Raw genomic sequence first — 22,326 nt, forward strand, 5'->3', positions numbered from 1 at the left:
AGGTATTTTACATTATTTGGGACTATTGTGACGAATGTCATTTCCGTTATTTCTTTCTCAGAAATCTTATCGTTTCAGTAGAGGAAGACTATTGATTTGTTTGGGTTAATTTTATACTGCCCCCCACACTTTTCTGAAGTTGTTTATCAGGTTTAGTCATTCTCTGATGGAACTTTTGGGGTCACTTAAATATACTATCATATCATCTGCAAATAGTGAAATTCTGACTTCTTCCTTTTCAATTTTTATTCTTTGACCTCTTTTTGTTGTCTGATTTCTCTGGCTAGGATTTCGAGTACTATATTGAATAAGTAGGGAGAGAGTGGGCAGCCTTGTCTAGTCCCTGATTTTAGTGGAATTGCTTCAAGTTTCTCTCCATTTAGTTTAATATTAGCTACTGGTTTGCTGTATATTGCTTTTATTATGTTTAATTATGGGCCTCATATCTCTGATTCTTCCAGGATTTAAAGACATAGAAAAGGTTGAGGCAAACTACAGGTGTACAAGAAATAACAACTATACATATAAAAACTACTCAGGAAAAAGAGGAAATTTTCAAATTTTTTTAGCTTATGAATAATCATTATTCAGTATTTCTCTGGTATGAGTTTGAAAACAATAATAGGGTCAAAAGGATCATTAAATTATTAAATTAGCCAAAGTACATAATTAGCCATATGAGAATTCTTTGTCTTTTCTTAATAACACTTTTAATTATTTAACTTTTAAAAATTGAATTTAAATAAAATTACATCACCTCCTCACTTTCTCTTTTCCCCGAATCCCCTCCTACATCTCCCACTTCCAACTCCCAATGCCTCTACTACTGTCAAATTGACATTCTCTTCTACACACAGATGTACACACATGTTTTGGGGCCATAGTTGGTACCTCATATCATCACAATGTCCAGCCCCAGTTTTTGGTTTATATTATCACATGATCCTTTGAGTGTATTTGGAACAATGATAAATTGCAGGGATGTTAATGGGGGAATCCAGTAATAGCTGATCAGTCCCCTACAAATACATGGGGTCATTTAGAAATCATCAAGTGTCTAAATTCACAAGTCTGTCTTTGTTTCAACATCTAAAAACTATATTATTCTATGAACATCAATTTCCTCACTGGGTTCCCAAGAGGAGTTACCACTGATAGTATGATAGACCTAGGGTGAACCAGTATCTCATTTAATAGTTTCACATACAATCATTTGGTCTGGCCAAGTCCTAAAGGATCTAATCTTCAATCCCCATTTCTTTTATTCTTACTCTATTCCCCTCAAAGTGAACTGCTCACCATTAATCTTTTCTTCATAAACTTCTGAGGAGTTACTGAAGAAGTCAGTCCATTAAGAAGCACCAGAATTAGCATTTAAGTCTTGCCTAACTGGTCTTACAGCTTGGTATAATTATACCACATTGTGCTGTGAACTGCCACTTACTATGTCCTAGTCTTTGTATGAGAACCAAAACAAGAAAATAGAGTGTTGACATTTTAGTGTTATCTGTAAACATAAAGGTTAGGTGACATTTTTTATTTCCACATGTGTGTGAATTGTCAAGAAAAACTTACACAGATTTCAATATTAAAATAAATTTTAGTGGTAGTAGAATCTATAAATACTGAGTATCCATTATGTCTTTCTTCAATGCTCTGTTTTCTCAGTATATTTTTCAAATATAAAAATTACATTTCTTTTAGCAAGATGAAAAGAGGAGGGGGTGAATCTAATTTATACTATATAGCACGCGCTCACACACACACACATACACGCACAGAAAACATATTTGTCAATTAAAATAAAACATATTACTCTATTTTTCATTAAGATAATTTTTAAGACTCAAGGGACAGGTCCCCTGTGGTCCAGACAATGCCTGGACCTGAAGGGACCCTATCAAAAGCTCCCTGCACCCAAATCCCATCGGAGGGAGAGCTAAACCTTCACAGGGGCAGGCATGCCTGGGAAGCCAGAAGAGACTACACTCTGCCCACATTTCTGACTCCAGAGGAAAACACCTAATGCCATCTAGGACACCAGTGTGCAGGGGCCCCAGGAAAAGTCAGTGCAGGTCCACCTGGTTGCAGTTCTCATAGAGAGCTCAAAAGCAGCACCCCAGGAGCAACTTCAGCTGTGGGACCACAAGTAAGACCAACTTTTCTGCTCCAAGCGTCCTGCCTGGTGGACTCAGGACACACGCCCACAGGAACAGCTGAAGACCAGTAGACAGGAAAGATTACACGCCTGAAAGCAGAACACTCTGTTCCCACAACTGACTGAAAGAAAACAGGAAAACAGGTCTACAGCACTCCTGACACACAGAACTATAGGACGGTCTAGCCACTATCAGAAATAGCAGAACAAGGTAACACCAGAGACAACATGATGGCGAGAGGCAAGCTCAGGAACCCAAGCAACAGAAACCAAGACTACATGGCATCAACGGAGCCCAATTCTCCCACCAAAGCAAACACTGAATATCCAAACACACCAGAAAAGCAAGATCTAGATTCAAAATCACATTTGATCATGATGATTGAGGACTTTAAGAAAGGCATAAAGAACTCCCTTAGAGAAACGCAGAAAAACAAAAATAAACAAGTAGAAGCCTACAGAGGAATCACAAAAATCCCTGAAAGAATTCGAGGAAACACAATCAAACAGGTGAAGGAATTAAAAATGGAAATAGAAGCAATAAAGAAAACACAAAGGGAGACAACCCTGGATGTATAAAACCAAGGAAGAGACAAGGAGCCAAAGATACAAGCATCACCAACAGAATACAAGAGATAGAAGAGAAAATCTCAGGAGCAGAAGATTCCATAGAAATCATCGACTCAACTGTCAAAGATAATGTAAAGCGGAAAAAGATACTGGTCCAAAACATACAGGAAATCCAGGACTCAATGAGAAGATCAAACCTAAGGATAATAGGTATAGAAGAGAGTGAAGACTCCCAGCTCAAAGGACCAGTAAATATCTTCAACAAAATCATAGAAGAAAACTTCCCTAACCTAAAGAAAGAGATGAAAACAAACATACAAGAAGCTTACAGAAATCCAAATAGATTGGACCAGAAAAGAAACTCCTCCTGTCACATGATAGTCAAAACACCAAACACACAAAACAAATAAAGAATATTAAAAGCAATAAGGGAAAAAGGTCAAGTAACATATAAAGGCAGACCTGTCAGAATCACACCAGACTTTTCACTAGAGACTATGAAAACCAGAAGATCCTGGACAGATGTCATACAGACCCTAAGAGAACACAAATGCCAGCCCCTCAGAATACTGTATCCTGCAAAACTCTCAATTAACATAGATGGAGAAACCAAGATATTCCATGACAAAACCAAATTTACACAATATCTTTCTACAAATCCAGCCCTAAAAAGATAATAAATGGGAAAGCCCAACATAAGGAGGCAAGCTACACCATAGAAAATGCAAGAAACTAATCATCTTTGCAAGAAAACAAAGAGAAGAATAGCACACAAACATAACCTCATATCCAAATATGAATATAACAGGAAGCAATAATCACAATTCTTGATATCTCTCAATATCAATGGACTCAACTCCCCAATAAAAAGACATAGATTAACAAACTGGATACGCAACGAGGACCCTGCATTCTGCTGCCTACAGGAAACACACCTCAGAGACAAAGACAGATACTACCTCAGAGTGAAAGGCTGGAAAATAACTTTCCAAGCAAATGATCTGAAGAAGCAAGCAGGAGTAGCCATTCTAATATCTAATAAAATTGATTTTCAACCAAAAGTCATCAAAAAAGATAAGGAAGGACACTTCATATTCATCAATGGAAAAATACACCAAGATGAACTCTCAATCTTAAATATCTATGCTCCAAATACAAGGGCACCTAGATACATAAATGAAACCTTACTAAAGCTCAAATCACACATTGCACCTCACACTAAAATAGTAGGAGATTTCAACACCCCACTCTCATCAATGGACAGATCATGGAAACAGAAATTAACAGAGACATAGACAGACTAAGAGAAGTCATGAACCAAATGGACTTAACAAATATTTATAGAACATTCTATCCTAAAATAAAAGGATATACCTTCTTCTCACCACCTCGTGGAACTTTCTCCAAAATTGACCATATAATTGTTCATAAAAGAGGCCTCAATAGATACAGAAAGACAGAAATAATCCCTTGCATCCTATGAGGCCACCATGGGCTAAAGCTGGTTTTCAACAACAATAAGGGAAGAACGCCCAATTGAACAATTCTCTACTCAATGATAACCTGGTCAAGGAAGAACTAAAGAAAGAAATTAAAGACTTCTTAGAATTTAATGAAAATGAAGGTACAACACACCTAAACTTATGGGACACGATGAAAGCAGTGCTAAGAGGAAAACTCATAGCTATGAGTGCTTGCAGAAAGAGACAGGAGAGAACATATATCAGCAGCTTGACAGCATACCTAAAAGCTCTAGAACAAAAAGAAGCAAATATACCCAGGAGGAGTAGAAGGCAGGAAATAATCAACTCAGAGCTGAAATCAACCAAGTCGAAACAAAAAGGACTATACAAAGAATCAACAGAACCAAAAGATGGTTCTTTAAGAAAATCAACAAGATAGATAAACTTAGCCAGACTAATGAGAGGACCCAGAGAGTGTGTCCAAATTAACAAAATCAAAAATGAAAAGGGAGACATAACTACAGTATCAGAGGAAATTAAAAAATCATCAGATCTTACTTCAACAGCCTTTATTCAACAAAACTTGAAAATCTACTGGAAATGGACAATTTCCTAGACAGATACAAAGTACCAAGGGTAAATCAGGAACAAATAAACTATTTAAAGAACCCCATAACTCCTAAAGAAATAGAAGCAGTCATTAAAGGTCTCCCAATAAAAAAGCCCAGGCCCACATGGGTTTAGTGCAGAATTCTATCAGACCTTCATAGAAGATCTCAAACCAACACTATCCAAAATACTCCACAAAATTGAATTAGATGGAGTGCTACCGAATTCCTTTTATGAAGCCACAATTATTCATATAACTAATCCACACAAAGGCCCAACAAAGTGAGAGAACTTCAGACCAATTTCCCTTATGAATATCGACGCAAAAATACTCAATAAAATTCTGGCAAACCGAATCCAAGAGCACATCAAAACAATCATCCATCATGATCAAGTAGGCTTCATCCCAGGCATGCAGGGATGGTTTAATATATGGAAAACCATCAACGTGATCCATTATATAAACAAAGTGAAAGATAAAAACCACATGATTATTTCATTAGATGCTGAGAAAGCATTTCACAAAATTCAACTCCCCTTCATGATAAAGTCATGGAAACAATAGGAATCCAAGGCCCATACCTAAACATAGTAAAAGCCATATACAGCAAACCAGTAGCTTACATTAAAATAAATGGAGAGAAACTTGAGGTAATCCCACTAAAATCAGGGACTAGACAAGGCTGCCCACTCTCTCCCTATTTATTCAATAAAGTTCTTGAAGTTCTAGCCAGAGCAATAAGACAACAAAAGGAGATCAAAGGGATACAGATTGGAAAAGAAATCAAAATATCACTATTTGCAGATGATATGATAGCATATTTAAGCGATCCCAAAAGTTCCACCAGAGAACTACTAAACCTGATAAACACCTTCAGCAAAGTGGCTGGGTATAAAATTAAGTCAAATAAATCAGTAGCCTTCCTCTACACAAAAGAGAAACAAGCAAGAAAGAAATTAGGGAAACAATACCCTTCAAAGTAGTCCCAAATAGTATAAAATACCTTGGTGTGACTTTAACCAAGCAAGTGAAAGATCTGTATAATATGAACTTCAAGCCTCTGAAGAAAGAAATTGAAGATCTCAGAAGATGGAAAGATCTCCCATGCTCATGTATTGGCAGGATTAATATAGTAAAGATGGCCATATTACCAAAAGCGATCTACAGATTCAATGCAATCCCCATCAAAATACCAATACAATTCTTCAAACAGTTAGACAGAACGATTTGCAAATTCATCAGGAATAACAAAAAACCCAGGATAGCTAAAACTATCCTCAACAATAAAAGGATATCTGGGGGAATTACTATCCCTGAACTCAAGTAGTATTACAGAGCAATAGTGATAAAACCTGCATGGTATTGGTACAGAGACAGACAGATAGACCAGTGGAATAGAATTCAAGACCCAGAAATGAACCCACACACTTATAGTCACTTGATTTTGGATAAAGGAGCCAAAATAATCCCATGGAAAAAAGATAGCGTTTTCAGCAAATGGTGCTGGTTCAACTGAAGGTCAGCATGTAGAAGAATGCAGATGGATCCATGCTTATCACCATGTAAAAAGCTTAAGTCCAAGTGGATCAAGGACCTACACATCAAACCAGATACACTCAAACTAATAGAAGAAAAAGTGGGGAAGAATCTCGAACACATGGGCACTAGAGAAAATTTCCTGAACAAAACACCTATGGCTTATACTCTAAGAATAAGAATCCACAAATGGGATCTCATAAAACTGCAAAGCTTCTGTAAGGCAAAGGACACTGTTGTTAGGAAAAAATGGCAACCAACAAATTGGGAAAAGATCTTTACCAACGCTACAACTGATATAGGGCTTATATTCAAAATATACAAAGAACTCAAGAAGTTAGACCGCAGGGAAACAAATAACCCTATTAAAAAATGGGTTTCAGAGCTAAACAAAGAATTCACAGCTGAGGAATGCCGAATGGCTGAGAAACACCTAAAGAAATGTTCAACATCTTTAGTCATAAGGGAAATGCAAATCAAAACAACCCTGAGATTTCACCTCACACCAGTGAGAATGGCTAAGATCAAAAACTCAGGTGACAGCAGATGCTGGCGATGATGTGGAGAAAGAGGAACACTCCTCCATTGTTGGTGGGATTGCAGACTGGTACAACCATTCTGGAAATCAGTCTGGAGGTTCCTCAGAAAATTGGACATTGAACTACCTGAGGACCCAGCTCTACCTCTCTTGGGCATATACCCAAAAGATACCCCAACGTATCACAAAGACACATGGTTATTTATAATAGACAGGAGCTGGAAAGAACCCTGATATCCTTCAACAGAGGAATGGATACAGAAAATGTGGTACATCTACACAATGGAATATTACTCAGCTATCAAAAACAATGACTTCATGAAATTCATAGGCAAATGGAGTGAACTGGAAAATATCATCCTGAGTGAGGCAACTCAATCACAGAAAAACACACTTGGTATGCACTCATTGATAAGTGCATATTAGCCCAAAAGCTCGAATTACCTAAGATGCAATCCACAGACCACAGGAAGCTCCCACTCCTTCTTAAAAGGGGAAAAAATATCCATAGGAGGGGAAATGGAAGCAAAGTTTAGAGCAACTACTCAAGGAACAGCCTTTCAGAGCCTGCCCCACTGTGGCCCATATATATACAGCCACCAAAACTAGATAATATTGATGAAGCTAATAAATGTATGCTGAAGTTGACACTATATAGAGCTCTCCTGAGGGACACATCCAGAATACAGCAAATACAGAGGCGAATGCCAGCAGCAAACCACTGAACTGAGAACGGGACCCCCATTGAAGGAATCAGAGAAAGAACTGGAAGAGCCTGAAGGGGCGTGAGACCCCATATGAACAACAATGCCAACCAAGCAGAGCTTCCAGGGACTAAGCCACTACCTGAAGACTATACATGGACTGACCCTGGACTCTGACCTCATAGGTAGCAATGAATATCCTAGTAAGAGCACCAGTGGAAGGGGAAGCCCTGGGTCCTACTAAGACTGAACCCCCATTGAACCTGACTGTTTGGGGGAGGGCGATAATGGGGGGAGGGGAACACCCATAGAGAAGGGGAGGAGGAGGTGTTAGGGGGATGTTGGCCTGGAAACCCGGAAAAGGAATAACAATCGAAATGTAAATAAGAAATACCCAATTTAATAGAGATGAAAAATAAAGATAATTTTTAAGTTTAAATATATTTTGATCATATTCTTCCCTTCTCCCACGTTTCTGCAGATCCTCTCCCCACCTACTGAACTTGAAATTCTTTCTAACAAGAAACAAACACCCAATATAATATCCCCAAAAAGCTAGAAAACAAAATAAAACCAATCCAATAAGAAAACAGACTAAACAAACCTATGAAACTCTAACCAAATGAATACACACACACACACATACACACACACACACACACACACACACACACACATCACACATACACTTTGAAACTGAATTATAAGTTGCTCAACTACTCTTAACCTGAGACCTATCTTTGAGTAATAATTCCCAGTGTCATTCTATTGGAAAAAAAAACTGATTTTCCCTCTCCCAGTTGGTATAAGAGCATGTTCAGTTGTTATAGTTTACATCTAGTGGCTAGATGTTCACTTAATTTATTCATTCATTTTTTAAATATAAAATAAAATATATGGTAAGACAAAAATTATTACATTGAATTTCAACAAGGCATACCAACAGAAGAAAAAGAGCCTAAGAGAATCATGAATTAGAGTCCCACTCTTTCATACACTCAGGTATCTCATAAAAACACTAAAATGGAAGCCATAAAGGAATTCATTTCATTGCTTTTATTGGAGTATATTGAAGTTGTTTCATCTTTTTGGTTGAGATGAAAAAATATGATATGACAATTTAATCAATCAAAACACCAGTAACTTTTTCTATAGTTTTCACTTTATGAAATATGAGAGTTGAGTAGACTGATATATGGGTAGCTCTAGATGTAACTGTATTAGTTTTCCATGGTAGCTAACAAGTTGCATCCTTGCAGAAGAGTGCTGCTATATGTGTGAAGAGCTATACATCACATAAAGAGGAAGGTTTGGGTAATTCTGCAGAATTTTAAGACATTTTAGTTTCTGAATGTATGTGTTGGATGATTGTGTGTTTTGGATATATAGAAATAAGGAACCGTGATGGATAACTTTGCCTACTGTAGTCTAGATTTTGTGGTTGTTATTTTTCTTTTTCTTTTTGGAGTATGGAGAAGTGGTTTATTCCCTTTTTAAAAATTTTTATTGGATATTTTATGCATTTACATTTCAAACGTTATTCCCTTTTCCCCCTCCATCATATCCCCCCTCCCTTTCCCTGCTTCTATGAGGATGCTGTCACTCCTATCCACCCACTCCCACCTCAATACCCTTTTATTCCCCTACACTGGAGAAATGAGCCTTCATAGTATCATGGGCTTTTCCTCCTATTGATGCTGGACAATTCCATCCTCTGCTACATATGTGACTGGAGTCATGGGTTCCTCCATGTGTATTCATTGGTTGGTGGTTTAGTCCCTGGAAGCTGTAGTGGGGTCTGATTGGTTGGTATTTTTTGCAGACCCCTTCAGCTCATTAAGTCCATTGAGGCCCCTTTGTTCACTCCAATGGTTAGCTGCAAGCATCCTCATCTGTATCCCTAGGACTCAGGCAAAGTCTTTCAGGAGACACCCATATCTAGATCCTGTCAGAATGCACTTCTTGGCATCAGCAATAGTGTCTGGGTTTTGTGTCTGCATATGGGATGGATCACCAGGTGGGGCAGTCTCTGGATGGCCTTTTTGTCAGTCCTGCTCCTCATTTTGTTCCTGTATTTCCTCCCTTGAGTATTTTGTTCTCCCTTCAAAGAAGGAATGAAGCATCCACATTTGTATCTTCCTTCTTCTTGAAATTGGACATAGTACTACCTGAGGACCCAGCTATACACTCCTGGGCATATACCCAAAAGATGCTCTAGCATATAGCAAGGACACATGCTCCACTATGTTCATAGCAGCCTTATTAATAATAGCCAGAAGCTGGAAAGAACCCAGATGCCCTTCAACAGAGGAATGGATACAGAAAATGTGGTATATCTACACAGTGGAGCACTACTCAGCTATCAAAAACAATGACTTCATGAAATTCATAGGCAAATGGATGTAACCAGAAAATATCCTGAGTAATAAATGTAACCCAATCACAAAAAAAAAAATCACACATGGTATGCACTCACTGATAAGTGGATATTATCCCAATGCTTGGAATACCCAAGATACAATTCTCCGGCCGTATGAAGCTCATGGTTGCTTTATTCTGAAGATTTGAACGAGGTTAAAATTGTCTGTCTACCTAATTTAGTAGCACACATTGAAATTAAATGAGCAAATAAATAAAATACTTCCTTTTTTGAAGCTATTATATACATATACATGTTTTACTTGCATACGCAGTTTCTAGAAATCCCTTTTCTTCCCTTTCTGATGGCAGAATTACCTTTTCTTGAATTTTTCCATTAGTAACACTATGAAACAATGATTATGAACAATATTTTATCCCTAGATTCTATATTCTTATTGGAAGTATAAGCTAAAACGGACATTGCACCCTAAAAGCAACATCATATAGTGTCATATGCATGATGTATTAGAAAAGAAACCTGAAAATATTTTCACAACTCATTTAATATAATGCAAGGGGCAGAATTATTCATTGTCATTTTTCAGAAAAAACATTAATAAAATCCAAGGACATAATAAAGCAGAAGACAGTTAAGGTGCAAAGTAGAGAACTGAGGGGTAAAGTTCCATCACCTTTTGTTAACTTTTGATGTTTATTTTATGGTATAATTTAAAGTTTATTTGGGTAAAAGAATACAAATTTAAAAGTACACAATAAATTAATAAAAGGTGATATTTAAAATATAGATGAAATCAATACTGGTGAATTTTCTTAAACATAGTCTGTGCTTTTTTAGGGTATTTGACAGAAATTAGAGGAGTCATTTTCTTTACAAAAATCCAGCAATAGAACTCTGATTCTTAATAATATTACCTACTGAATTATTTATTTATAATTGATAACTATTTAGTGATGTTGTTTCTGGAAGCTGAAATGTTATACTCAAGATTCTTTTTGTTTGTTTTTTATTGTATATTTTATTTACTTACATTTCAAATGTTATCCTCCTACCCAGTCTCCCCTCCAGAAACCCCATACCCACCTCCCCCATGCTCCTATGAGGGTGCTCCATTACCTGCCACTCCTCTCCTGCCTCAGTGATGTAATATTCCCCCAAGCTGGGTCATCAAGTCTCCACAGGACTAAGGGGCTACCCCCACCCCATTGATGTCAGGTTGGCCCTTCTCTGCTACATACCAGCTGGAGCCATGGGTTTCCCCTCCCCGTGTATTTTTTGGTTGGTGATTTAGTTCCTACAAGCTTTGGGGTGGTGAGTCTGTTTAGTTGATATTGTTCTTCCTATGGGGTTGCAAACTCCTTCAGCTCCTTCAGTCCTTGCCCTAACTTCTTCATTGGTGTGCCGCTGCTCAGTTTGAAGTTTGGCTGCCTGCATCTACGTATTGGCCATGCTCTGGCAAAGCCTCTCAGGAGACAGCTATAAACAGGCTCCTGTCAGCAAGCACTTCTTGTCATCAGCAATAGTGTCTGGGTTTGGGGGTCAGCAGATGGAATGGATACCTAAGAGAGAAAGACTCTGGATTGCCTTTCCTTTGGTCTCTGCTCCACTCTTTGTCCCTGCATTTCCTTTTGACAGGAGGAATTCTGGATTATTATTTTTGAGGTTGGTGGGTGGCCTCGTCCTTCAACCGGGGACTATGTCTATTCACTGGATATAGTCTCAACAGGTTCTATCTCTCCTTTGTTGAATATTTCCTGTAATGTCCTCCCTGTTGGGTACTGAAAACCTCTTGGATCCCTGGCATATGGGACTTTCTAGTGGCTACTCCCAGTTCCCCCTCACCCAAGGCTACGCAGCTACGCAACTCCTTTCAGACTGGCACCATCTCTCTCTCTCTCTCTCTCTCTCTCTCTCTCTCTCTCTCTCTCTCTCTCTCTCTCTCTCTCTCTCTCCAAGATTTCTCCCTCCCTCTACTTCTTGAGATTATTTTCCCCTTCTGAGTAGGACTGTAGCATCCACACTTAGGTATGGTCTTCCTTCTTCTTGGGTTTCATATTGTCTGTGAGTTGTATCAAGGTTATTCTGAGATTTTTTCTTTTTTCTGCTAACATCCATTTATTATTGAGTACATACCATGTGTGTTCTTTTGTGATTGGGTTACCTATTTCAGGATGATATTTTCTAATTCCATAAATTTGTCTGTGAATTTCACGAAGTCATTGTTTTTAATAGCTGAGTAGTACACCATTGCGTAAATGTACCACATTTTCTGTATCCATTTCTGTTGAGGGACATCTGGGTCCCTTTGGCTATTATAAATAAGGCTATTATGAACACAGCATGTGTATTTGTTGTATGTTGGAGCATCTTTTGGTTATATGCCTAGGAGTGGTATAGCTGGGTCTTCAGTTAGTACTATTTTCAATTTTCTGAGGAACCACCAGACTGATTTCTGGAGTGGTTGCAGGAGCAATCTACCAACAATGGAGGAGTATTCCTCTTTCTCCACATCCTTGCCAGCATCTGTTGTCACCTGAGGTTTTTATCTTAGCCATTCTGACAGATGTGAGGTAGAATCTGAGGATTGTTTTGATTTGAATTTCCCTGATGACTAAGCATGGTGAACATAATTTTTTTTGGTGCTTCATGGCCATTAGATATTCCTTAGCTGAGAATTCTTTGTTTAGCTCTGTACCTCATTTTTAATAGTGTTATTTGATTCACTGGAGTCTAACTTCTTAAGTTCTTTGTATATTTTGGATGTTAACCCTGTATCTAATATAGGGTCCGTAAAGATCTTTACCTAATGTGTTGGTTGCTGTTTTGTCCTATTGACAGTGTCATTTGCCTTACAGAAGTCTTTCAAATTTATTATGTCCCTTTTGTCAATTGTTGATCTTAGAGCATGAGCCTTTGATTTTTTTTTTGTATACTACTCATATTGAGGTTTTTTTTTTCATCTTTATTAACTTGGGTATTTCTTATTTACATTTCCATTGTTATTCCCTTTTCCAGTTTCCGGGCCAACATCCCCCTAAAACCTGCCAATCTCCCCTTCTATATGGGTGCCCCCTCTCCATCCTCCCCCCATTGCCACCCTCCCCCCAACAATCACATTCACTGGGGGTTCAGTCTTGGTAGGACCAAGGGCTTCCCCTTCCACTGGTGCTCTTACAAGAGCCTTTGATGTTTTGTTCAGGAACATTTCCCCTGTGCCAACATGTTTTAGGTTCTTTCCCAGTTTCTCGTCTATGAAATTCAACATATCTGGCTTTATGTGGAGGTCCTTGATCCACTTGGACTTGAGCTTTGTTCAAGGAAACAATAATGGATCAATTTACATCCTTCTACATGCCAATTTCCAATTGATCCAGCACCATTTGTTGAAAATGCTGTATTTTTCACACTGGATGGTTTGGCTCTTTGTCAAAGCTCAAGTGGTCATAGGTTTGTGGTTTCCTTTCTGGTTCTTCAGTTCTATTCCTTGATCTACCTGCCTAACTCTTTACCAATATCATGGGGTTTTTAATCCCTACTGCTTTGTAAAACAGCTTGAGGTCAAGAATGATGATTACCCTAGAAGCTCTTTTATTGTTAAGAATATTTTTTGCAATCCTGAGTTTATTATTCCAGATAAATTTGAGGATTGCTCTTTCTATTTCTTTGAAGAATTGAATTGAAATTTTGATAGGGATTGCATTGAATATGTGGACTGCTTTTGGTAAGATGACCATTTTGACTATGTTAATCCTGCTGATCCATGAGCATGGGTGATCTCTCCATCTTCTGAGGTCTTCTTCAATTTCTTTCTTCACAGACTTGCAATTCTTATCATAAGGATCTTTCACTTCCTTGGGTAGAGTTACACCATGGTATTTTATATTATTTATGACTATCGTAAAGGGTGCCATTTCCCTAATATTTTTTCTCAGTGCAATTAATCCTTTAAGTAGAAGAAAGTTACTGATTTATTTGAATTAATTTTATATTCAGCCTCTTTGCTGAAGTTATTTACCAGCTGTAAGAGTTCTCTCACAGATTTTTTTGTGCCACTTACGTATGCTATCATATTATCCCCAAATAGTTAGATCTTCACTTCCTCCTTTCCAATTTTTATTCCTTTGATCTCTTTTTGTTGCCTAAATGCTATGACTAGAACTTCAAGTACTATATTGAATAGATAGGGGGAGAATTGTCTTGTTCCTGATTTAGGTGGGATTGCTTCATGTTTCAGTTCATTTAGTTAGATATTGGATATTGGTTTGCTGTATATTGCTTTTATTACATTTAGGTATGGACCTTGAATTCCTGAACTCTCCAATACTTTTAGCATGGATGGATGTTGTATTTAGTTAAATGCTTTTTCAGCATCTATTGAGATGAATATGGGCTTTTTTTCTTCCAGTTTGTTTATATAATGGATTATATTCATGGATTTCCATATATTAAACCATCCCTTCATCCCTGCCCACATGATCCCCCAGCCTACATGATCATTGTGAATTTGGTTTGCAACTGTTTTATTGAGTATTTTTGTATTCATGAAGGAGATTTGCCTGAAGTTCTCTTTCTTTGTTGGGTCTTTGTGTTGTGTATGTATCAGTGTAACTGTGGCTTCATAGAATGTATTGGGTAATACTTCTTCTGTTTCTATTTTATGAAATGGTTTAAGAAGTAGTGGTATTAAGTCTGGTAGAATTCTGCACTGAAGCGATCTGTCGCTGGGCTTCTTTTGGTTGGGGATGTGTGCCTATTTAGTTAGTTTGCCTGCTTTTGATTTAACTTTGATATCTGGTATCTATCTAGAAAATCATTCATTTCATCTAGATTTTCAGTTTTCTTGAGTACAGGATTTTGTAGTAGGAACTGATAATTTTTTTGAATTTCTTCAGTTATTGTTGTTATTTCTTCTTTTTCACTTCTGATTTTATTAATTTGGATACTGTGTTTGTGCTCATTGGTTAGACTGGTTAAGGGTTTATCTTTACTCTTGATTTTCTCAAATAATCAGCTCCTTGTTTTGTCGATTCTTTGTATAGTTCTCTTTGATTCTATTTAGTTGATTTTAGCCCTGTGTTTGATTATTTCCTGTTGTCTATTCTTGGGTGTTATTTGCTTGTTCTTATTCTAGAGGTTTCAGGTGTGCTGTCAAGCTGCTAGTGTATGCTCTCTCTAGTTTCTTTATGAAGGCACTCAGAGCTATGTGTTTTCCTCTTAGCACTGCTTTCATTATGTCCCATAACTTTGGGAATTTTGAGCTATCATTTTCATTAAATTCTAAAGTCTTTAATTTTCTTCTTGATTTTCTTCCCTGACCAGTTATCATTGAGTAGAGCATTGTTCAGCTTCCATGTGTGTGGACTTTCTATTGTTTTTGTTGATGTTGAAGACAAGCCTTAGTCTGTGGTGATCTAATAATATGCGTGGGATTATTTCAATCTTCTTGTAATGGTTGAGGCCTGTTTTGTGTCTGATTATACGGTCAATTTTGGAGAATGTACCGTGAGGTTCTGAGAAGAAGGTAGATTCTTTTGTTTTAGGGTTAATTGTTTTGTAGATCTCTGTTAAATCTATTTGGTTAATAATTTCTGTTAGTTTCCCTATGTCTCTGTTTAGTTTCTGTTTCCACGATCTGTCCATTGGTGAGAGTGGAGTGTTAAAAATCTCCTACAATTGCAGGGGAATATTGTGGGGGACAGTAAGGGGGATGGATTGTGGGGAAACACCCTTATGGGGGAGGGGAGGGGATAGGGGGCTTATGAACAGGAAACCAGAAAAGGGAATAACATTTGAAATGTAAATAAAGAAATATATCCAATAAAAAAAGTAAAATAAAATCTCCTACTATTATTGTGTGAGATTCATTTTATGCTTTGATTTTCAGTAAAGTTTGTTTTATAAATGTGGGTGCCCTTGCATTTGGGGCATAGATGTTCAGGATTGAGAGTTGCTCTTGGTGAGTTTTTTCTTTGATGAATATGTAGTGTCCTTCCCTATCCTTTTTTTCACAACTTTTGATTATAGTCAGGATTCTTTATCCAATATTTTAGATGTTCATTTATAGAAGAGAATGATAAACAAAATTGCTTGAAAACTTCTAGATCAAAATAGTAGTATCATGAAACTGAAGGAAAATAAGCGTATATTCAAAATCAATGCCGAAGTATAAGAATATATTTTTGTAACTCTTAAGACATTAAACAAAATGGGGAGGGGATAACATTTTAAATGTAAATAAATAAAAGAACCAATAAAAATTAAAGAAAAATACATTAAATGATCAAAATCCTAAAATGTCCAGTTAGTCCTGATCAAAGCTCTTTGAGTTTTTATTGCAAGCAAATATGCTTTGTCTGACTTATCTCATTACTTTGTATCACCATTAGACCTATACAAATGACAGCACTGCAGTAGATAATGTCTAAATATATTTGAATTTAAAAAGCTGAATTGATCGAATTTAGAAAATTGGAGCAAAGTAAAGTGAGATATTATCTCTGAGAAGGAAATACAAGTCAGATAAATGAAATGAAATGTCTTACATTCCAGTCCAGAAAGCAAAGTATACAGAAAAATTGGACAATATCAATTATAGTTGAATAGTAAGATTGAAGGGCAGTAATTTTTAAGAGTATAAAATCATGAGGAGATACTATATTGTATATCCACTTAAAACAGGAGTCCTCTGGGCTTCCCTTCCTCCACCTACCCTACATCCTGGCTGAATGCTCTGTGTCAAGCTAAGCTGCCCTGTGCAGCCTTCCATTACAGGGCAACATGAATTTTCATAACACTTCTCTTCCCACCTTCATGGGACCTGAGGTTATTGAATGATATAGAAGCACAGATATGGAACCAGACAGCCCAAGGTTATCCATCATCAGAGGCCGGACATACCAGTGCCATTGAGGTTCACCATGCTTCCAATACCAACCACACCAAGAACAACCAGAGAACAAAACCATCCATATGACTAAAGGCCCTTAAAAGAACAAAGTCAACAAAAGCTAAAGTAATATGACACCTCCAAAACAGAGCTACCCAACTAGAGCAAGCACTGGATAACCCAACACAAAATAAACACACAAAAAATGACCTTAGACCCTTGAGTCCTTAGAAGAGAAAATGAATAAATGAATATATATCTTAACAAATACAGGAAAATGCAATCAAACAGAAAGAGGTCTTTAAAGAAGAAACACATCTCTTAAAGACACACAGGAAAATACAATTACACAGATGAATGAAATAAATAAAACTATTCAAGACCTAAAAATTGACATAGAAACAATAAAGAAAATACAGAGGAATCGTGAAGATGGAAAACATAGGAAAGAGAACAAGAACAGCAGATACAAACATCAACAATGGAATACAGGCGATGGAAAAGAGAATCTCAGGGTTAGAATCTACAATAGAAGAAATTGATTCATCATTCAAATAAAATGTTAAATCATGACACAAAACATTACAAGTCTGTGTGCTTTGTACCCAGATCTCGTAGGAGAGAGCTGGACTACGAGAAGTGCAGACAATCCTGAGAACACAGGGAAGACCATCACTTCTGCTCACATTCCTGGACCAAGAGGAACCCACCCGAACTCTCTGGACACAGGACCATAGGAGCAGTCTGGGACAGGATACTTCTGGTTTCTGCCTGAACCCAGAGCTGACCTGCTCACATAGATCTCTGTACCCAGATCCCACTGGGAGAAAGCCTGTCTCCAGAAGTGCTGACACACAGGTTTACAGGAGAGTCAAGCCACTGTCAGAGACAGCAAGACCAGCTAACACCAGGTACAACCTGATGGTGAGAGGCAATTGCAGGAACTAAATTTAAAAAAAGACTATTTGGCATCATCATAGTCCAGTTTTCCCACCAAAGCAAACACTGGATATGGCAACACACTGGAAAAACAAGATTTGGATTTAAAATTGAATCTTATGACGGTGATAGAGGATGTTAAGAAGGACATAAATAACTCCCTTAAAGAAATACAGGACAACACAGGTAGACAAGTGGAAGTCCTTAAAGAGGAAACAAAAAAATCCCTTAGAGAATTACAGGAAAACACAACCAAACAGGTGAAGGAATTGAACTAAATCATCCAGGATTTAAAAATGGAAATAGAAACAATAAAGAAATCAGAAAGGGAGACAACCTTGGAGATAGAAAAGCTAGGAAAGAGGTCAGGAGTCATATATGTAAGCATTACCAACAGAATACAAGAGATAGAAGAGAGAATATCAGGGGCAGAAGATGCCATAGAAAACATTGACACAACTATCAAAGAAAATGTAAAACACAAAAAGTTCCTAACCCAAAATATCCAGGAAATCCAGGACACAATGAGAAGATCAAACCTAAGGATAATAGGTATAGAAGAGAGTTAAGACTCCCAGCTTAAAGGGCCAGTAAATATCTTCAACAAAATTATAGAAGAAAACTTTCCTAACCTAAAGAAAGAGATGCCCATAAACATACAAAAATCCTACAGAACTCCAAATAGATTGTACCAGAAAAGAAATTCCTCCCGTCACATTTGTTAAAACACCAATTGCAAAATCAAAGAAAGAATATTAAAAGCAGCAAGGGAAAAAGGCCAAGCAACATATAAAGGCAGACCTATCAGAATTACACCAGACTTCTCACCAGAGACTATGAAAGATTAAGGCATGTCTTCTATACCAACGAGAATGACAAAGCCCACATACACATGCAAGCTGAATAATACTCTACTCAATGATAATTTGGTCAAGGAAGAAATAAAGAAAGTAAAGACTTTTTAGAATTTAATAAAATGAAGGCAAAAAACATATTCAAAGTTATGGGATACAATGAAAGCAGTGCTAAGAGGAAAACTCATAGCTCTGAGTGCCTCCCAAAAAACTGGTGTGAGCATACATTAGCAGCTTGACAGCACACCTGAAAGCTATAGAACAAAAGGAAGTAAATACACCCAGGAGGAGTAAAAGGCAGGAAATAATCAATTCAGGGCTGAAAGAAACTGTAAACAACCTAGATATCCTTCAACTGAAGAATGCATAAAGAAAATGTGGTACATCTATACAATGGAATACTAATAAGCTATTAAAAGCCAAGATATCATGAATTTTATTGGCAAATGGATGGAACTTGAGAATATCACACTGAGTGAGGTAACCCAGTCCCAAAAGTACATGCATGGTATGTACTCACTTATCAGTGGATAGTAGCCATAAAATAAGGTAACATGTTATACTCCGCAGATCTACAGAAGCTAAAAAAGAAGGAAGGTCCAAGCAAGGAAGCTTGAATCTCACTTGAAATGGGAATAAAATAGTCAAAAGAAGCAGATGGACAGAGAGAACTTGGAAGGATGAAGGATGGGGAGGGGAAAGGGGATTCAGGATCATGTGTGGTGAAGGACAGGAGAGATGACTAGATGGTCATGAAAATGAATGGAATTCTGCAACTGATCAGGGTGAGGTGATGTGGGCCATCCACCTTCAGGATGAGACAGAGTCCTGGGATAAGGGAGGCACCAAAAAATCAATGGGGGTAACCTTAGCTGTGAGTCACTACTTTGGGGATATAGAACCTGAAAAAGTTACCTCCTGTAGCCAGACAGGATCCCCAGTGGCATGATAGAGACACCAACCCACCTGCAAAATATTCAACCCCAAATTTTCCTGTCTACCTGTAATGTAGTCACTGGGGAGCGAACAGAGAGTAAGGGAATTACCACTCAATAACAGGCCCAACTTGAGACTCATCGCAAGGGCAAACACCAATTTCAAACACTATTAATGATCTGTTTTGCTTAGAGTCAGGAGCATGTTGTCCTCTGAGAGGCTCCAGTCAGTAGTTGACTCAGACAGATGCAGACACCCACAGCTAAACAGTGCATGGACGTTTTGGAGTCTTATGGAAGAATACAAGGAAGGATTGGGACTCCCAAAAGGATAAGAAATCCACAGGAAGATCAAAATAGTTAACTACCATGGACCTTTGGGGATTCTCAGAGTCTGAACCAACAACCAAGTACATACATAGGCTGGACCTAGGCTACCCCACACATATGTAGCAGATGTGCAGCTTGGTCTTAACATGGGTTCCGAAAAACTAGAGCAAGATCTGTCTCAAAAGCTGTTGCCTGTATGTGGGGTATGTTCTAACTGGGCTGCCTTGTCTGCCCTCAGTATGAGACGAAGCACTTAGCTTCACAAAAACTTGAAGTGCCAGGGTTGGCAGGGGGGACATAGTCCGGGGTGCCCCACCTGCTTAGAGGAGAAGGGGAGATCTGGAAAGGATTGTGGGAGGTGGTGCCTGGGAGGGGGCAGTGAGTATAAAGCGAATAAGTAAAAAACAAAAATAAAATTAAAAAAGTGGGATCCTAATCATACAGAATCCCTCACAAGAAAAGGAAGATTCCCTATAGATATCTGGTCTTTTGATCTGTCTATGTACATTGTGAGGAAAAATCACATTGAGATTATGGTAAGAAAGAGATTAAAGAAAAGAGAAGCCTCACTAGAAAGCAATATTCATATTATCCTAATCTTTAACTTTCACCCTACAGAAATGTTAAGAAAATTTTGGTGATTAAAAATAACAACAATAAAACATTAATCAAATATTTCTTCAGATAAACTACTTCAGAAGTATATTATTCAGAGAGATGATAGTCTCAGTTTCATATATTCATATACTCCTATTAAGTCAAGAATAGGCCTTTGGTGCTGCAGAAATGGCTGTCCTGAGTTCAATTTCCAGCAACAACATGGTGGCCCACAACCATCTGGAATGGGATCCGATGCCCATTTCTGGTGTGTGTGTGTGAAGAGAGCTATAGTGTACTCATATACATAAAATAAACAAATAAATCCTCAAAAATAGGATAGGCATTTGGGGTTGCTAAACAAACTTCTAGCTATCGCATAAAGAATAATGAAGCTCCTCCAGTCCTTTCTCTAACTCCTTCATTGGGGTCCCTGGAGCTGAAGGGGTTTGCAACCTCATAGGAAGAACAACAATAACAAACCAATGAGATTCCCCCAGAGCTCCCAGGGACTAAACCACCAATCAAAGAGTACACATGGAGGAACCCATGACTGCAGCTGCATATGTAGCAGAGGATGGGCTTGTCTGGCATCAATGGGGTCCTGTGAAGGCTTGATACCCCAGTGTAGGTGAATGCCAGGGTGGGGAGGAGGGAGGGAATGAGTGGGTGGATGGTTGAGGAAGGGTCCTCATAGAAGCAGGGGGAAGGGGTATGGGAAAGTGGGGAATTGAGAAAGGGGATAACATTTTAAATGTCAATGCATAAAATATCTAGTCAAAAAAAAAGAAAAAGAAAAGAATGATGGGGCAATTGACAATGATTCTTTGAAGAAAGGTGTGGGAGAAGACAAGCTTTGTCTTTGAATATTAGAATGCTCTTTCCCTATTCAGATGCCTTTCCAGTCATTTTTTTATTCTCTTCTTTTCTGGCATCCAATTGAGATCAGCCAGTGACTGAAATCAGCTAGATATTGCAGTGGAAGAAGAGACACAAGCCATAGTATTAAGCTTGCTTTGTTGTCTATCTGAACTTGGACTTGCTTGTAGCAGTACTACTTTCCTTAGGATCATAGGCACTGTTAGGCTTCTTTCTATTTGATCTTCTTCTCTCTCTGCGAATTTCTCATCCTGCCTGCAAGTTTTTAGCCCCAGGATCTTTTGAGTCCCTTTCTGCCCACTTCTTTATAAATAGACACTTCATTAAATGCTGTGAGTGTGCCATCTGTTGTTTGAGACACTAGTATTAAACACATGTTTAAAATGTAGAGTAAGCTCTGGGACAGGAGAAATTGCTAAGACTAAAGTTATGAGCTTAACCTCAGCATTTTGCTGCTAGAGTTTCTTTCAAATAGGACTATTTAGATAGGAGACCAGTAGGAGGGAGAATTGGTGACAAGAGAGAGTGATGAAGGGCAAACCTGGGTAAAGTATAATTATATATCTGGAGAACAATGTAATAAGGAAACCCTTATTTTCTTACATTTACTGAAGTTTTTTTTTAATGGAATGGGATATATCAGATTGAAGGGAGCCTTTATCATTGGAATGATTCAAAAGGAACACAAGGCTTTGTTTCCCCTCTGAGGAAGGAAGAACACGCACAGATGGGAGTTAAGAATAGATAAAATGTCATTTAACATGATGTAAGAGATAATAAATCATTTTGAAATGCTTTATTCCCAATTTCCCGAGTTTGCCACTGCAAAGTAAGCAGAACTCACAAATTGAGTAATGAGCAATGCCATGCAACTGGGCTCTCCTCTCCTTTCTAAACATCCTGTGTGAGTGGCATGCTAATAGGTACGCCAGGGGAAAGGTTAATAA

This window comes from Rattus norvegicus, chromosome X, assembly GCF_036323735.1.
Source record: "Rattus norvegicus strain BN/NHsdMcwi chromosome X, GRCr8, whole genome shotgun sequence".
NCBI classification, from domain to species: Eukaryota; Metazoa; Chordata; class Mammalia; order Rodentia; family Muridae; genus Rattus; species Rattus norvegicus.